Genomic DNA, 12,024 nt, shown 5'->3' on the forward strand with positions numbered 1-12,024 from the left:
GCTGAGGCAGTAGGATCGCTTGAGCCCAGGAGTTTGAGGTTGCTGTGAGCTAGGCTGACGCCATGGCACTCTAGCCTGGGCAACAGAGTGAGACTCTGTCTCAAAAAAATAAAAAATAAAAAAAGGATGCCTGTGACCATGCTAAATACCTGACAAACTCTCAAAACAGAACAAAAGCAACAAGATACTAATGATCAGACCAAGTACGTACTCATGACTGTAATTTAAGCAAAAGTCTAGTCCAAAAACAAATTAAAAGATGGAGATAAAAAGAAAGCCAAAATGAAGGAATTTATCTGCTTCTTTACCCTTGTTCAACATGAGAAAATGTACTGGGAAAGAAGAATGTTGAGCAGAAATGAATACTCCTAAGGGTCAGGGAAGCCGAGCAGGTGAAAAACGCCCTGCTCAACACTACCCATTATCCATCTGCTGCAACCTACTGTCAGGAAACAATGTGTGATCACTTAAGTGCTTTCCCAGGGACCAAGACTTTCCAAAAAGAGCCCTGAAAAGCAGACACATGTACCTGGGGGATCCAGGTTCTGGTCCTTCTTGTGAGTTTAATTAGGGAATGAAACTGAGGGCATTAGTCCTCCAATGCCTGACACTCTCAATAGACTGGAAAAGTTCAAATTTCTGAATCTGCAATGCTAAAAATGAGAGGACTAAGAAAGCCCCCTAAAAATGTCCACCTACACACACACGCACACACACACCCCTCAAAGGTCCTATCTGTGTGGCCAACTGTCCTAACTTTGACATTTCTCTTCAATTTCAAAAGTTTTCCCATTCTCTAGTAAATAGCAAATCAATATTTAGACAGATAGTTTTCTTTTTTTTTTTTTTTTTTTTTTTTGAGACAGAGTCTCGCTCTGTTGCCCGGGCTAGAGTGAGTGCCGTGGCGTCAGCCTAGCTCACAGCAACGTCACACTCCTGGGCGACAGATAGTTTTCTGTACAGTTATCAAATACAGGTTGAGCATTCCAAATTCAAAAATCTGAAAACTGAAATGCTCCAAAATCTCAAACTTTTGAATGCCAACATGACACTCAAAGTAAATGCTCATTGAAGCACTTCAGATTTCTAATTTTTGGATTACAGATGTTCCACTGGTAAGTATAATGCACATATTCCAAAATCTGAAAAAATACAAAATCCAAAAGACTTCTGGTCTCAAGCATTTCGGATAAGGGATACTCAACCTGTACTACATATTTTCATGTAATTTTAAATATTTAATTTAATCTACTAATGCTTTAGTGCTAAAAAAACTAAAGAATTTCAAATATAAGTTTAGGAAAACTTACTGATAATTACACATTTTAAAAATATCACTACGTTTTCACCAATTATGTTTATAAGTCCTCTTACCTTAGTAAATATTTTCCAAATTTTTTTCTTTTTTGTTGTTGTTTTTGTTTATCTGTTTGTTTTTTGTTTTTGAGACACAGTCTTGCTCTTGTCCCTTGGGCTAGAATGCTGTGGCATTGGCCTAGCTCACAGGGACCTCAAACTCCTGAGCTCAAGTTTTCCTACTATCTCAGCCTCCCGAGTAGCTAGGACTACAGACACCATGTAGTGCCACCACACCAGGCTAATTTTTTTATTTTTCAGTAGAGACGGGTCTTGCTCTTGCTCAGGCTGGTCTGGAACTCCTGACCTCAAGCGATCCTTCTGCCTCGGGCTCCCAAAATGCTAGGATTACGGGAGTGAACCATGGCACCTAGCCACAGAAAGAAGATTTAACAGAAAGAAGATATCACCTGTACGTATACTCCATAATTCACCCAAAATAATAAGGGATATTAACTAAGACTTTCTATGACTCAGGAAGGCTAGATCTGAAATTTAAAAAAAAAAGACTTTCCAAATCACGGAGCTGCGGCAACCATAAGGGAACACCCATTACCAACATGCTTTAGCAGGGCAGGGGAAAAATGGAATCCTATTTCAGCAAAAAGATGAAAAACAAGGCTGGTTAGGCTTTAATAGCTTAGGGAAGGCAAGCAATGGAGGCTAGGAGCAGAAACAGGATTCACTTTGCAATACAACATTGCAAGATTACATATTATGATGGTCAAATATACACCACATCTGGCAGGGGTAGGTCCCCAAAACACAGCCACTAGTAAGCTGGGCTCTATCCAACATTTTTATAAAGGTATTATTTTTTCTATTTCCAAATACACATACCAATGTATAGAAAATTGTTTTAACTGAGTCTTGCTATCAAATGTTCATTCTCAAAAAACCAATCCAGGCCAGGCACAGTGAGTGGCTCACACCTGTAATCCTAGCACTCTGGGAGGCTACGACAAGAGGGCTGCTTGGGCTCAGGAGTTTAAGATCAGCCTGAGCAAGAGTGAGACCTCATCTCTACAAACAAAAATTAGCCGGGCGTCATGATGCACACCTATAGTCTCAGCTACTCAGAAAGCCGTGGCAGGAGGATCACTTAAGCCCAGGAGTTTGAGGATGCAGTGAGCTATGATGATGCCACAGCACTCTAACCTGGATGATAGAGCAAGACTCTGTCTCAAAAAAAAAAAAAAATCCCACCAACAAGATCAACAAAGTTAATAATATTTATTATTATTAAGTTAACATAATTTCAATATCATTAGTAATTATAAAGTTATAATCTATTTTCTCTAAACATACGAATATTGATAAACACACTGGGATCATACAATGTGTACAATTTTGCATCCTGCTTTTTTTTTAATTAAACATAGAAGACTTAGAATTTTCCAACATTTTTAAATATTCTTCCAAGTTGGGAATATCACAGCAAAGTGTTCATTTAAAGCAGCCCTTTTGTTAGGCACTTAGGTTATTTCTAACATTTAGTGAGCAAAATAGATTGTAAGAGACCAATATTCCATGGTGGGATCAAACAGTGCAGAGCCTACCTTGCAGGAAGGTTCTGGTACATGAACAATTATGAGAACCACAGCTCCACTGGTCCAGGGAACATAGCACCCTTATCCATCCAGGCTTCTTAATTCATACATTCACAAATACTTACTGGTTTGCCTTGATCTCCATTATCATTTTTGGAACTTTGGTTAGTAAAAAACTGAGAAAACAAAACTGATGAGAGGCAGGGTGGGTGGCGCAGGGTGGGTGGCTCAGGCCTGTAATCCCAGCACTTTGAGAAGCTGAGGTGGAAGGATTGCTTGAGGCCAGGATTTGAAGACCAGCCTGAGAAACATAGGGAGACCTCGTCTCTACAAAAAATAGAAAAATTAGTTTGAGGTTGCAGTGAGGTTGTAGTGGCGCCACTGCACTCTACCCCTGGTGACAAAGCAAGACCTTGTCTGGAAAAAAAACAAAAACCCTGCTGAGAGGCCAGCCTTAAAATTCAGTAACTGACCACATAGCTGAAATGAGCTCAGCCAAGCAGGGTGGAAGAGTACCGGCTATCAGTGGTCCAGAGAAAACTGCCAGAAAAGACCTAAGTGAGAATCAGGTTTAAATTTTTCTCAACCTGACCTCGGCAACCCCCTCCTTTGAGGAAATACCTGAGAACAGGCCAAAACTTCTAGGTAGGACTAGCTTTCAAGCAATAGTCATTTCTTTTAATGAGGGGAAGGGTGTGTGGTGTTTAAAGTTATACTTGTACTTCCCATCAGACAAGACTGAGAAAATAGTAATTGTGTGTCAAAGACAGCTGATGGAAATGAAGCATTTTTCTTGTTTTGCCTTTGAGCTGTGCTATTCAAACTGCAGTTCTACCCAATTTAAGTTATATTAATATTTTTATAATTGTGATAAAGAATAAAATAAAAATATATCAAAGTACAGTCCAGGTGGTAGAGTACTGTTTTGTGAAATTTTCATCTTAATTTTGTGTGTGTGTGTGTGTGTGTGTTGGGTCATGATGGGTAAGATGGGTTTTCCACTGTGTGTCCTGATTTTACAATTTCTTCAATTTTTTCATATGTGGAAACGTCATTAATTTGTTTAACAAATGTTTACTGAACACCTATACTGTAGTGCTGCTGAGTCAACAGTGTGCTGGTATAATAGAAGTGAATAAAAATACTTGGTTCCTGCCCTTGTAGAATTCTTACAGTTTGGAAACAATCAAATAATCACATAAATATATGATTATAAACTGTGCTAAAGTGCTATGGAAAAACATATGGAATTAAGATAGATTATCATCAGGGAAGCTGGTTTAAATTGGGGAAGAGAAATGGGTGGCAGATTAGGTTTCTCTGAGGAAGTACATTCCAGTAGACATTAGAAAGATGTAGGGAAAAGAGGGAAATGGGAAGAAAAGTGAGACAGACAGGAAACAGCACATTAGGGAAGACTGTATACTTAGAGGAAAAGAAAAGCCAGTGAGCAAGGAGGAAAAGTAGAACCATCTAGATAAGGTTTCCACAGAGCTCAGGACAGAAAAAGACTGCAGAATGCCACCGGACAAAGAGAATAATGCAATTTGCATTTTAAAAGATCATCAGGGGCCCAGCCAGGTGTCTCAGGCCAATAATCCTGGCACTCTGCAAGGCCAAGGCAGGAGGATCACTTGAGTTCAGGAATTTAAGACCAGCCTGAGCAAGAGGGAGATCCTGTCTCCACCAAAAATAGAAAAAAAAAATTAGCCCAGTGGGGACATGGTGGAGCATGCCTATGGTCCCAGCTACTCAAGGCTGAGACAGGAGGATCACTTGAGCCCAGGAGCTTGAGGTTGCAGTGAGCTATGATGACACCACTGCACTCTAGCTGGGATGACAAAGTGAGACTCTGTCTCAAAAAAAAAAAAAGAAAAAAAAAAATCATCAGGCAGAGAAGAGAGTAAAGGAAAGGTGGAGTGGATACTGGGATGATGCACTGGAGACAGAGACAAGCAGATTAATCCCTACATATGTTTCTGAAAGAGAGGTGACAAGATTTGGTGATGGTTTGGACCTAAGGGCTGAGGAACCATGAGGTGTCTGAGATAACTTGTGGGTTTCCTGAGTGGGAAATGAAATGGGATGAGACACATGAGAAATCCCAGAGAAGCAGGGCTCAGAGGAAAGATCAGAGTTCCATTTGTTATAGTTAACAAGTAGGTATGCCATAATAATACCTGGAACTGGATGGAGATACAAAAAAAGAAGTCACAGAATAATGACGACACACTATTCTACTCTTTAAATATCTACCCATGGTAATATACAATAAATAAAAACTCCAGAATAAATTTTAAAGGCTCTATGCAGTAGTAATTTAAAAATGCCATAGTAGCTGAAGCCACTGTGTATCTGAAAATATAGTGCAACAGTGTAACTAAACATTCACAATCTTAAAATAATCCACTTTCATGAAATTTCACGGAAGCACTTTCTATTGTATTCACTGCTTTATGCTTCATATTTCACACAGTCTATGGCACATAGTAGGTGTTAATCTACTAAAGAAATTTACTCACTACTATGAAGACTAAATCACCCAGGAAACATAAAACAAACAAGACAAATATTAATAATGAGCAACCCTACAACGAAAATCTCTGTATTATGAAACATACAAATGTACCCATCAGGATATTTCTCAAAGAAAAAAGAGAAATGAGTTATTTAGCACAAACTTAGTTCTAACACCCTAAATAATCTTATAGGCTAGATTCTGTTCTCTAAGAATTAGCTTAATTTCAATACTAAAAATTCCGTCCTGGCTGGGCGTGGTGGCTCAAGCCTGTAATCCTAGCACTCTGGGAGGCCAAAGCAGGAGGATCCTTTGAGATTAGGAGTTCAAGACCAGCCTGAGCAAGAGCGAGTCCCCATCTCTACTAAAAAAATAGAAAGAAATTAGCTGGACAACTAAAAATATATATATAGAAAAAATTAGCCAGGCATGGTGGCACATGCCTGTAGTCCCAGCTACTCGGGAGGCTGAGGCAGGAGGATTGCTTGAGCCCAAGAGCTTGAGGTTACTGTGAGATAGGCTGATGCCACGGCACTCTAGCCAGGGCAACAGAGTGAGACTCTGTCTCAAAAAAAAAAAAAAAAGAAACAAAGAAACAAAGAAATTCCATCTAGGCAACCAATTGATAAGTGCCCTCACCATTCTCTAGAAGTCTCTGACTAATATGAGAAAAAATCAAAGTGAAATAAAAGCTTGGTGCTGAAGCTGTACTAAAAATCTGCTATAGGTTTTTAAAAAAACAAAACTGTTAGAAAGAAATTCACTAAAATGAAAATGGCAATAACTGCTGATTTTTCATTTTCTTCTATCTTCTGTTTTCCAGACTTTCTAAAAAACATGGATTTTTATTAACTTTTTTCCCTATTCATAACAGTAATACTGATTCATGAGAGAAAATTCAGAAAATACACATAAACATGAAGGAAACAACTTACCTCCAATTCCATCACCTAGAAGTAATTAACTACTGTCAATATTTTTGTGTGAACCCATCTCTGTGCATGCATGAGTGAGGAGGGAGAGTGACATACAAGTGATGGCGTGATTAAGACCATGAAGGAGGCCAGGCGCGGTGGCTCACGCCTGTAATCCTAGACCTCTGGGAGGCCAATGTGGGAGGATCGCTCAAGGTCAGGAGTTTGAGACCAGCCTAAGCAAGAGTGAGATCCCATCTCTACCAAAAAATAGAAACAAATTAGCCAGACAACTAAAAATATATAGAAAAAATTAGCCGGGCATGGTGGCACATGCCTGTAGTCCCAGCTACTTGGGAGGCTGAGGCAGAAGGGCAGAAGGATCGCTTGAGCCCAGGAGTTTGAGGTTGCTGTGAGCTAGACTGATGCCACAGCACTCTAGCCTGGGCAACACAGTGAGACTCTGTCTCCAAAAAAAAAAAAAAAGACTATGAAGGAGATTACAGAATGCTGCTATGTCAAGCGTGCAGGATTGAGGCAAGACTAACTTGAAGAAGTCACAACTGGGCTGAGCCTTCTGAAGGATGAAATGGAATTAACCAGACTGAGAAGTACAGGTAAGGTAGCAAACTAGGCAGAGGGAAAGCAAGTGTGAGCAGGGTACCAAGCCCATCCACGGAACTAGGCAGATGAGTTTGGCAGGAAGGAGGAGATTGGCTGGGCAAAGCCCTACACACAGAGCTGAGAGTTAGGGCTGTTCCCCAGAATAAGAGGCCTTGAAAAAGGGACAATGTGGGGATAGATAGACTCCTTAGAAGAATTCTTCTCACCGCTTGTTTGGAGAAGGGATTAGACGCAGCAAGTATGGATTTATAAGATCAGCATACTCTCCAATTTATCAGTAACTAACTTCCAAAGGGCAGGGAGAGTGAGGATGTAGGGAATCTTTTTTTTTTTTTTTGATGCAGAGTCTCACTCTGTGGCCTGGGCTAGACTGCCATGGTGTCAGCCTAGCTCACAGCAACCTCAAACTCCTGGGCTCAAATGATCCTCCTGCCTCAGCCTCCTGAGTAGCTGGGACTACAGGCATGCGCCACCATGCCCAGCTAATTTTTTCTATATATTGTTGGTTGTCCAGCTAATTTCTTTCTATTTTTAGTAGAGACGGGGTCTCGAACCCCTGAGCTCAAACGATCCACCCACCTGGGCCTCCCAGAGTGCTAGGATTACAGGCAAGAGCCACCACACCCGGCCAGATGTAGGGAATCTTTAGTGTGGGGAGGAGCAAAAAAGACAATGAGCCAATATTTATATTTATATTTTAAGCTCCACAAAACTGTCTAGATTGCTAGTGATATAAAAAGTACAGGGACTTTATGGCATGCCTCCCAAGAATTCACATCAGAAATAAGGGTTGGGGGAGGAGCTTTAAATATTAATATTTAACAAAAGGGAGCATAAATTTTTAAAGATTGAGAAAGCTACATTAGACATTGAGCTTAATGAGGATATGAAATGTACCTGGTTTATTACTATATCCCTAATAAATATGTAATAAATGAATATCAAAGGAATAACAATGTGCAATACAAAGAAAGACTGTGCTAACAGAAAGGGAGGATCTTAATGACATCCAGAAAAAAAAAAATGAAGCACTAGCCATAGGACAAAGCCCCACAGAGAATTCTAGTCTCTAGAGAAGTAGACTTGGTAGTGGAGCAGGGAAAAGTCAACAGGCCCCTCCAAGGCCTTAAGAGAGTATCCTCCAAGACTAAGTATCCCTCCTTGCTCATGTATTCATTCAAAAGATGTTTGAGTTCAGTGCGGTAGTGTATACCTATAGTCCCAGCTACTCAGGAGACTGAGACAGAGGATTGCTTAAGCCTGGGAGTTCAAGACCAGTTTGGGCAACACAGCAAGACCTTATTTCAATTAAAAAAAAAAGTTTAACCCAGAAATTCCATCCAAGAGTAAAGAAAACATGTCCACACAAAAACTAGTTCACAAATGTTAATAGTAGCATTACTCGTAATAGTCAAAAGTGGAAACAATCCAAATGTCCATCAACTGATGAATGAATAAATAAAATGTGATACATCCAGAATGGAATATTACTCAATCATAAAAAGGAGTGAAGTACTGATACAAAATGCAACATGGATGAATATTTAAAACATTATGCTAGGTGAAAGAAGCCAGTCACAAAAGACCAAATAGTATATGATCTCATTTATATGAAATGTCCAGAACAGTCATATCTATTGAGACAGAAAGCAGATTAGTGGTTGCCTAGGGCTGGAGAGGGAGAAAGCTGGAGGAAAATAGGCAATGACTGCTAATTGGAGCAGTTTCTTTTGAGGATGATAAAAATATTCTAAACCGGCCTGGCACAGTGACTCATATCTGTAATCCCAGCACTTTGGGAGGCCTAGGAGGAAGGATCACTTCAGGCCAGGAGTTCGAGACCAGCCTGAGCAACACAGCAAGACCCTGTCTCTAAAAAAATTTTTTTTTACTTTAAAAAAATTCTAAAACTGATTGTGGTGATGGTTGCACAATTCTATGCATTTACAAAAAGCCATTGTATTGTACATTTTAAATTAAGTGAACTGTATCTCAATAAAGCTGTTATTTTTTAAGAGAGAGAAAGAGGTTATTTCGAGCACCTCAGACACTATGGTAAATAACGGAAATACAACAAAGCAAAAAAAAATGAAAGAAACCATCCTCAAGTTCTAGTAGGGGAGAAAAGCCAAGAGACAATTACAGGCTGGGCCATGGCTCACGCCTGTAATCCTAGTACTCTAGGATGCAGAGGCGGAGGATCGCTTGGGGCCAGCAGTTCAGACCAACCTGAGCAAGAGCAAGAGTAAGAGCCCCTCTCTACAAAAAATAGAAAAATTAGCCAGGTGTGGTGACCCACACCTGTAATCCCAGCTTCTTGGAAGGCTGAGGCAGGAGAATTGCTTCAGTCCAGGAGTTTGAGGGCTGCAGTGAGATATGATGACGCCACTGCACTATACAGCCCAGGCAACAGAGCAAGACCATTTCTCAGAAAAAAAGGGGGGGAGGCAATTATAAAAAGTAAGAAAAGGAAAAGATTCACTTACCATACCCCAGGGTAACTAACCTAGTCCTGGGTGATCCAGTGAAGGTGTTCAAAAGAGAACTCAATTTACCGGATTTTCATTCATAAATTGAAATTTAAATCCAAGGAACTTTCATTTTTAAAAAATTACCTGTTCAGCTTCTGAAAATCTTAATTCTTAGAGAACGGTTAGTGAACTTTTCTAAAAAAAGTCTGTTAATAAAATCAAAGTCTGGCTTAAATTTTATATTTCCAGCTTGTGGGTGCTGTAAAGATTATGTGCAAACTTTTCATACCACTAAAATTGGGAGAAAGAAGACCTACAAAACACGAACCACATTACATTTGTAATACATTCCAAAACAAAGCGTGGGGGGTTGGTTGCAAGGTAAGGAAACTTGAGTCACGATTTCAAAGGAGTGCTACATAGTAAAAACGGGTCTTTCAAAATTAAAACCACTAATTTTCAACCACAACGCTTCGAAATTAGAATATTAGTAACCCTTGCCATAGAAACAATGAAGCCAAGTTGCCCAAAATTAAAAATACAAAAATACCGCAAACTCAAATGGGCGAAATAGGGCAAAGTTTGGTTTGAACCGAAGTGGACCGTGACTACCAGAAACTTTCACCAGGGTAAGGGTGAACTGACTGCAACTCTAACCTCACTTCGAAGCAGCACTTGATAAATCACCTCGCAGGGGTAGTTTATCAAGTACGAAAAAAGTTTGCTCCGTCTTTTCTGGAAGGAGAACCTGACAAAACCACAACCTGGATTGCCCACAACCAAAACCGGCCAGCTTAGGCGTGCAGCGCGCAGCTAACGGGGAGACTGGCTTCGAGTCCACGCAGAAAGGATCCGCCGAATCGAGCCTGCTGGCTTCACTGAGCCCCGAAGAAAACTCCAGTCTCCAGCCTGGAGCCCCGGCCTGCCTGGCTCCCTCCTCCACATCCCCACTCCACGCCACGTTCTGTGCCTGGCAGTCCACGCGCCCTGATCCAACTCGCATTTATTAAGCACTCACTGTCTACACCACATCGTGGCTCCTCCGGGCACTGCAGGAAGAAATGGTCCCATGCGGGGAAAAGAAACACCGAAAGGACAGCCGCGATGGCTGAGGACGAACCCTAATGAGGGGCTGGCTGCCTGCGACCGGTGGTCTGGAGTGGAGCTCCCACTCTCACCCCGCAGGTCGTGACAGTCCCAGGGAAGGGAGGGCCCCGAGAGGTGCACCAGGCCCGGCCTTCCTGGAGTCCGCTGCAGACCCGGCTGGGAGCGAAAAGGAAAGAAGTCCGCATCCGCGGACCACCCGAGCGCTCCTCCGTCCCAGGAGCGCGACCCCGACTCCGGGTCCCGGGAGAATGGGGAGCGCGGGGACCGAACCCACGTAAGGGCCGGGGCGGGCTGTCACTGGCTCCCCCCTCCCTTCCCTGCGACCATGGCCGGCCGCTCACTCCCCAGCACGACAGTCGCGGCGGTCGCGGACGGAGCGTCTCTGCCCCACAGCCTCCACTCCCCCGGACGCCCGCGCCCCCGCCGCCCCGCGCAGGGGGGCAGTGCCGGGAAGCCCGCCCGGGCCCTCCCCCCGCCGCCCTCATCCCCCGGAGTCCGGAAAAGCGGTTACCTGGCGCGCGGGTGGGGGCGAGGACACGACCCGGAGGAAGAGGATGAGAATGAAGACGGTGGCCTCTGGCCCAGCGAGATTTGGGAAATTCAGGAGACTTGTTCCGCACTAGGTGACAGCTGTTCGCTGCGCACGCGCAGAGGGTCCCAGACGCCGATCACTCCGCCGCTCTTCACCCTCCCGTCGAGGGGATGGGTGGGAGGCAACGGCGAAGGCGCGAGCACGGCACGGGCCGGCTCTCTCCGCGCGGGGGCGCGCGCGCTGTCACGTGATCACTGGGGCCTGGCACTTAGTGAGTCACGTGAGCTTCTAAACAGCTTAAAGGTGCCCGGCACCTTCTGGTTTTGGGCTCAACCTTACGCGCTGTACTTAATTTAGGCGTGTTGTCGTGCATCTTCTTGTTCTCTGGAGACGGGCATGTCCCCTTCTTCCCGGAGGGGGAAGCTACTTGAGCAGAAGGAGGGAACAGGTGCACAGAAGCTTGCCCGGAAGCGCCCACTGTGTTCCCGCAGGGCTGGACCCGATGGAGCCCACGCGCCACACGTCCTCCTGGGCTCCGCCGCCGGCCTATGGCGGCCTCCGACGCGCGGACGTCAGAGTGGCGTTGCCATGGGTGGGGCCTCGGGATGCCCCGAAGAGCCTGGAGAGGAAGTCGGGGCTTGCTGCTGGCCGGCAATGACAGCGACCTGTGCTGGTTCTCCCTCCACCCAGTGGCCGGAGCGTCTGCGCCTCCTTCCCACTACAGGGGATCCCGAGTGGGCTCAGAGTGCCCTCGTATCCCAATCCTTTAACAAAACTCTCGAGCAATAGGCTGTGTCGTTAGTCTCTGGAAGTGAAACTGTCCCGTGTTCTAGTCACCTAGGCGGGGCACATGCCGCCCCGTGCAGGTGTACGCTTAAGATGGGGAGACATAAGGGTGGCCCCAGTAGGAATCTCCGGCTGGGGTCCCTCCGGAAGTGGAGATGACAGTAGC

The 12,024-nt window shown here is 43.8% G+C and overlaps 1 protein-coding gene across 3 annotated transcripts in view; it reads right to left on the reverse strand.

The window, feature by feature from the left end:
- KDM4C (lysine demethylase 4C) overlaps nucleotides 1-11,606 on the reverse strand; it is a 358,852-nt gene extending 347,246 nt beyond the window's left edge. For 2 of the 3 annotated variants that reach the window (XM_045563844.1, XM_045563847.1), the window contains exon 1: nucleotides 11,052-11,606. The gene's annotated coding sequence lies outside the window, so the exon portion shown is untranslated. Of the gene's footprint in view, nucleotides 1-10,451; nucleotides 10,827-11,051 lie in introns of those variants that run through there. The other variant, XM_045563846.1, reaches the window with a different exon arrangement.
- Nucleotides 11,607-12,024: the final 418 nt, after the last annotated feature.

Source organism: Lemur catta, chromosome 10 (assembly GCF_020740605.2).
Source record: "Lemur catta isolate mLemCat1 chromosome 10, mLemCat1.pri, whole genome shotgun sequence".
NCBI lineage: Eukaryota > Metazoa > Chordata > Mammalia > Primates > Lemuridae > Lemur > Lemur catta.